Source organism: Rattus rattus, chromosome 4 (genome assembly GCF_011064425.1).
Source record: "Rattus rattus isolate New Zealand chromosome 4, Rrattus_CSIRO_v1, whole genome shotgun sequence".
Classification (NCBI taxonomy): Eukaryota; Metazoa; Chordata; class Mammalia; order Rodentia; family Muridae; genus Rattus; species Rattus rattus.
In genome coordinates this window covers 162,749,590-162,757,084 of record NC_046157.1, presented here as the reverse complement: position 1 = coordinate 162,757,084, position 7,495 = coordinate 162,749,590, and positions in this window count along the sequence as shown.

Here is a 7,495-nt window from a genome sequence, read left to right as displayed (position 1 = left end):
GAAGATAAGAAATAAACTTATTGGCCCTGCCCCAAGTTTTGATTAAATACTTTCCCAGCCTAATCAGGTCAATTGTGGGTGTGGATAACCGCAAAAACAATTTCTAGGTAAGAGACATGGAGCAAACTTTCTAGTCTAGAGTCTAGTGTAGAACCAATTTCTCTCTCTCTCTCTCTCTCCCTCTCTCTCCTCCTCTCTCTCCCCCCCCCTCCCCCCCTCTCCCCCCCCCCCCTCTCTGTGTGTGTCTCTCCTCTCTCTCTCTCTCTCTCTCTCTCTCTCTCTCTCTCCTTCCCCCCTCTCCCCTCTCTCTCTCTCTCTCTCTACACACACACACACACACACACACACACACACACACACTGTGTGTGCACACACAAACACACACCACTCATCACACCCAGAAGTCTTATCATGGAGCTTCTGCTGTTACCTTCTATCTCAGCTCTAAGGATGAGTTGGGGATAGGAGGTAGACTTGACATTTTCTTTTCTCTAAGTAACTTTCACCATCAGATAATAGTAAGATGATTTAATTATAGCCTCTTCTGAGACAGAAGAGAAATTGTCATTTCTGACTTGTTTTGAAGAGGAAGCTATGTGCTGAGTGGTACAGCTGGAAACCAAAGCAAATATATATCACAGCATCACAAAACCATCCCATTGTCCAGCATTTTGCAGATACATGCCCACAGCATGCCTTTATCTTTAACTGACTGGCCTCAGGGTGACTCACTAAGTTCCACATACATCCCATGCTTATAGATTTCTGTTGCTCTTGCTACCAAACATACTGGGTCCAAAGTCAGAGCAGAGACCTATCCTGCAGAGGGGGTTGAGAACAAAGCTTACATTTTCATTATAGTCTGAAACTGAGGACTCCATGTTTCTAGTGAGCTCTTGGGATATTGGAGTTTCTGGTCTCTGCAGACTTCCACCCCCTCCTTCCCAATGATTTTGGAAAGTGATGTGATGAGACTAATGGTCGCTCATGTGCCCAAGAGTCTTTTTCCTCCTGTTTTTATGTGTGCAGGTATGGTGTGCATGTATGTATATGAACGTTTGCATGTGCGTAGACAAAGGTGTGTATGTGGGTACACATACACATGGGTATGTGTGCACATGGAGGTCTAAGGTTGATGTTGGGAATCATCCTTGGTCTCTCTTCCACCTCATTCATTAGGACAACCTTTCTCAACTAACCCCAGAGCTTGCTGATAGGGTTCCTCTCACTAGCCAGCTTCCTCTGGCCATTCCCTGTCTCTACTCTCTGAGACTAGCCTCACAGTCATGTTGCCACACCTACCTGCCTTTGCATGAGCTCTGACTTAGCCTCAAACCTAGATCACCAAATCATCTTTCTAGCCTGCAACAGCCTATCTTTCTGTAACAGCTGGTAACTTTTAAGAACTTTATTACGAAAGACAGATTTATTAATCCATCTTTTCTTCTCAACTCCCAACCCACAAAATTTAGTTCTGAATAAATATTAAAAAAAAAACTCCCCCTGAATGTTCCCATATTGGTTAACTACCAATAATATTGGCCTTTGTTATTTACATTTTCAGCTGGGTTTCTCTCAAGCTACCGACATTATGACTGTAGCAAAAACATCTGAGCGACAGGCGTGTTTAGTAACAGCATGTTTGACAGTCATATTATTTCTTCCATGAGGTGAGGCTGTTAAGAAAACCCATCCATACCCTCTACACGCAGCTATGAAATGTGGAAAATGGAAGTAGTGTTGTGATAAGAATCTCTCTTCTGCCCTTCTCCTTCACCTCACTCTGTGCTTAATTAGGAAATGGAGTCCCTGAACCCTCTGGAAGCCATTTAGTGATTTCATTGAATCTGAGGAAGAGGAGCTTATTGGTGGCTGGTGGGTCAGGGGCTTTTGGCCAGCAGCTGGAGGTGGAGACAGTCTTGGGGACAAAGCCCTGAGAGGCCTCCTCCAGGCAGATGATCTCAAAGCTGTCCTGGGTTGTACCACACCCAGCTGTCGATGTCTGCTTGGATGGGGAAGCCCCGCCCTGAACATCTGGAGCAGGTGGCGAGAGCTGCTGGTAGAGAAGCTGGGTTTGGGTTTGAGCTCATTGTCCCCCTTATCCTCAGAGGCTTTTCTGAGTTTTAATTCCACTGTAGAGGAATTAGATCCCGTCGTGAGCACGGGCTGTAAATCGTGGAGCAGCACAGATCCACAATGGAACAAGTTTAGAGGAGTTGGGAAATGGCCACCAGAGCTTCCCTTACAGCTCTGTGCTTCTGCTTCACTAGCTGGGAAATAGGACAATGTTACCCTTGAAGATACAAAGAAGCAGTTGAATGGGGGTTGGGGTCTGAAAACCTCAGACTCTTAATTAGGCAAGATTCTTGCTACAGAGTATCCTAGCCTAGCTGTCTTGGTAAGTTCCTTAGCCTTTCATGCCTCTGTTTCCTTATCTGTAAAATAAGGCTAACAGCACCTAGATTTTAGGGTCGTCACAAAAATGAAGGAAACAAACACTCCAACATTAGCTAGCACATAGCCGCTCTTACTATTTGGTCCCCTCTACTCCTGAAAAATGTGTTAAAAATAAGTGTCCCACCTCCCGCTACAGCACAACCTTCCTGGGTTCCCTTGGCTTTTATTTTTGGGTAATATAAATCTAACTTTAGAATAGTCAAAGTAAAGGCCAGACCAAAATGAAACCTCTTCTCCATTGTTCTGAAGCTGGTTGAGAAAACGATCAGCCAGAAAGATGGCAGTCCTGGGTGGAAAGGGGAGGAGGGAGGAGTCCATTCTTCTATAAAAGGAGATTCGCTGAGTAAACAGCCCTGCGTGGCCGAGCACGGTCCAGATGAGCAATGATTTATGAGTGGGAAATCTGGGCCGCTCGGCTTCAGCTAAACAGTGGGGGGAAGATGGAAAGCAGATGTCTGACCTTCATCCCAGAGGCCCTCGGGTGAAGAGCGAGTGGGAGCAGGGCGAAAAGCAGCCAGGGATCTCCGGGAGCCTGTGAGCTCTGGGGAGCCACAGAGAGAGCAAGGAGGGGAAAGACAGCAGAGAGCAAAGGCTGATGGGAATCAAGCTCCCCCAATGAGGAAGCTCTCAGCCAGATCTGGTACTTGTATGGGGCATGTGCTCTGCTCTCACGGGTTCCTATGGAAACCAGCTGGGAAGGTTCAGACATTTTCATTGACTGGACTACTTGGATTACAAGTGTGTGTGTGTGTGTGTGTGTGTGTGTGTGTGTGTGTGTGTGTGTGTGTGTGATTGAGCAGAGTGTGTTTGTGTGTGTATGTGAGCATGAATATAGGTATGTGAGTGTGTATGTAAGTGTATATGTGTAGGTGTGTATGAATGTACAAGTGGTGTGTGTGTGTGTGTGTGTGTGATTGAGCAGAGTGTGTTTGTGTGTGTATGTGAGCATGAATATAGGTATGTGAGTGTGTATGTAAGTGTATATGTGTAGGTGTGTATGAATGTACAAGTGGTGTGTGTGTGTGTGTGTGTGTGTGTATGTGTGTGAGAACATGTCTGAGAGGTTGTGTTAGTACAGTGCCTGTATATATGTTTATGAGTTCAGGGTGTGTGTGTGTGTGTGATATGTGTGTGAGTGGCATATATGTGTGTGCATACACAAGTGCCTATGCAACATTTTGAAACACTGTGGTAAAATATTTCAAAACATTGTAGTAAAAATATCTCTTCTTTTTCAATCAAATCTCTGCAGAAGTCCAATTTTCTAAAGCCTGAAAACAAGATTAGGTTTTAATGTAATTCTAACAAAGCTGAAATCATTCTAGAGTCTTCCTCACTGATAAACCAATGGGAAGAGAATGGAAACCTAGCATCAGGGCTGGCAAACGATGGCCCAGAGATTACTTTTTGCCCACAGCTTGCATTATAAAGCTCATGATTGCATGTCATGCAAAGTCTTACATGGCATTCAGGCCATAGCTGAACATTTGTCAGAAAGTCTGCTAATTCTTGATCCAGACTACATCACTATTGCAAGTGAAGTATCACACATCCATCATAGGTCAGTGGGATGCCGTCACCTGTGAGTGGACAGTTACTTAAAATATATTAGAAAACTATATAGGGTTCTACCTGGTTACAAATTTCACCTCACTAACTGGTGACCCCTGGGAGCCACCTGAGAAGGGAGGCATGTTAGGTGCTGCCTGGCTCTATTGCAGGAAGGTGTGTGATTGTCTGGTCTGGAGTTGGGGGGAAGTCTCCCTCCCTTAGAGCTGGTATCCATCTGTCAGATCTCACAGGAACACAACTCTTGGACCACAAAGAGTCAGGGGAGAGTGATGCTTTTTGCACTTTGAAGATTTCCACAGAGCAAGGCACACAAGGATAAACGGTCTTCAGAGGACCACAGTTGAGGTGTGTATAAACCACAGATGTAACAATATGCTAATTGTGATAATATGGTGAGCCGAAACAATAATTAAGCTAATGGCAACTAAAATCAGCTGTGTGTTGGGGGTGTCGGGCAACTGCTGTGCTGAGCATCTGTGAGTTACCGTGTTTAGCTCGCATCCTAACCCCCTGGGATTGAGGGAATAGATCAAAAGGAAGGGGGCATCTTCAAGGCCAGGTAATCACAAAAAGGCCAATGCATGGTCTGAGTTCCAGTTCTGAACCTTCAATGTTATCCTTTCTCGGGTGAAAATCACAAAGCAAAGTGTTCAGGTATGGGCTGGAGAGATGGCTCAGCAGTTAAGAGCACTGACTGCTCTTCCAGAGGTCCTGAGTTCAATTCCCAGCAACCACATGGTGACTTACAACCATCTGCAATAGGATGCTCTCTTCTGACGTGTCTGAAGACAACTACAGTGTACTCACATGTAAATAAAATAAGTAAGTCTTTAAAAAAAGAAAGTGTTTGGTATAACTAAGTAGGACACAAATGGAATTGAAAAGATCTGATATTGTATATGATATATTTTAATTATATATCATATTTAATTATATATTTATATATCATATACATCATATATAATATTATATATAAATATAAAATATAATACATTATATATATGTTTATCATAAAGTATCATGTTTATTTTATCTCCCCTTCCCCTTTTTCCCAAAAGCCTACAAGAAAACCCTCAGTACCAAGATATCACATTATGGTATTCTAGAAGTTACTTCCCACAGGATCTGAAATGGCCCCTATGAGGCCCATCTCAGTACTACAGACTTTGCCTTTCCAGAAATTAAGATTCTCTTGCCTTTAATGCTTGTTCTTTGAAGCCCAGGCCAGAAGACAGGAGAATGTATCTTGATTCCACTTGGTGATCTCTTACTATAGAAGGCTGGGAATGTCCAATGTGTCCACAGCAGAGGACCTGCATGGGTTTCAGAGAAGGCTCAACAGAGGAAGACACATCACTTGTCCTCGGGTCTGCATGAGACAGAGTTCTATCAAACAGGGAGCACGGTGTCTCTAGAATTCAATATGCACAGCTTTTACTGACACTGGCCATACTCCTATCTTCCCTTCCTGTGGGTAATGTGCTGAGTGCCTTCAAAACTCTCCTCTTTGATTTAGTTTTAAACAGTTTAAATATGGAGTGCTGAGGGGTGATTCCCCCCCTCACCAGTGTTTCCTGTATTTTGTGGGAATCTCTGAGTTTCTTGGAACTCTCATCCAATGTCTTTTCTTGTTCTGCTGTAGTCTTGGGACAACTTCTTTCAAGTCCTTTTGATCCTCTTGTATCTTTCTTAGATGTAATTAAATTTGTGTTAGATTATTTTCCATTTGTGATATTGTATTTTATGTGATTAACAAAATACATACACAATTTCTAAATATTTTCTACTTAATTAACATATGCAAGACTTTTCAAAGTTTATTTGTTTTTTACTGTTGTTGTTTGTTTTGTTTTTTTTTAAGTGATCTTAATTTTTTCCCAGTGTGTAGTTACAGAATTCATGTAATACACACTCATATCAAGATAATTCTTGTCTGTATGAAAAGGACATCTAGATATATTTGAACGCATAATGGAACCCAGATGATTTGATTTTTCATGGGGAACACTTCTGAAATAAGATTATTCTCAGGGCATGTAGACATGCTTAATATTTGTAATAGCCATTATGATATTGCTTTTGAGATGCCCGTAAGTTGATAAAGCAAATCTAAGAAAAACGAATTTTCTCGGCCACTAAAGCATCTGTAGTTGCTCTGGGGTTAACTGTTCTTTACTGTGGGCTTTGGTGTATTTGTCTGGCTTTTCTTTTCTTTTCTGTGTTTGGGATATAAGACTGTACAAGTCGTTTCATCTTGGTTGTGGGCAGGAGACTGTTTTTGTGTGTGTGCCTGTGTGTGTGTGTGTGTGTGTGTGTGTGTGTGTGTGTGTGATGCATATACTTGCATGTGCATATGTCCACAGCACAAATGCACAGGCCAGCATAGGATACCAGGTATCTTCTCCCCCATTGCTCGGCAGACCATTTCCTGGACACAGGGCCATCCACTGTTGAAGCCTTTACCCTCTTTTAAGTGAGGGCTGTATTCTTATCTTGACAAATGTTCCCCAGATGCTCGTAGCTAAGGTTGCTTCAAGCTTTTTCAGAGAGGCAAAACTAGGGACAGGATTTTATGGGTAGAGCTGAGAGGTAATTTTCCTATTAAGGATTGTGGTTTCTAGCATGAGTCCCACTAAAGAGGGTGACATGGGATGTCTTAGGGATTTACTGCTGTGAACAGACACCATGACCAAGGCAAGTCTTTTAAAGGACAGCATTTAATTGGGGCTACCTTACAGGTTCAGAGGTTCAGTCCATCATCATCAAGGTGGGAACATGGCAGCATCCAGGCAGATGGTGCAGGAGGAGCTGAGAGTTCTATATCTTCAACTGAAGGCTGCTAGCAGAGTGCTCACTTCCAGGCAGCTAGGATGAGGGTCTTAAAGCCCATACCCACAAGACCACACCTATTCAACAAGGGCACACCTACTCCAACAGGGCCACCTTCTAATAGTGCCACTCCCCGGGCCGAGCAAATACAACCACCACATGAGATAATACTCAATTTCGGAGATGGAAGATGCGATGGGTAGAATGGATTGATGAAAGGACAAAGATGCGGCGTCTTCCTCTCTTCGAGGCCAGAGAGCGAGAAACAAACGAGGTTGCGGAGTAGCGGAGACAATGGCGTAGCCGAGACAATGGCGGGTGTGGTAGAGAGCGAGGAAGAGGTAATGAGCGTGATGGCGGGTGAGATAAGGCAGCTGTAGACATTCTCTGAGTTTGTCTGGAACAAGAGGCTGCATGACTGTTGCCTTCACTGATGTGGTGCCGCAGAGCAGAATCGGGGCTTCCCTGGGGCATGAAGATGGGGCACGGACTCGGGGTTCAATAGACTGAGTCTGAGGTGCCCTTTGGAACTCCACTTGGAGCTGGCCATGGGGGACATTGCATGAGGCTGGAGCTCAGACGGAGGTGGAGTGAGAAACAGACAGTTGAGAAATTCAACCCACAGCTAGTATCTGGA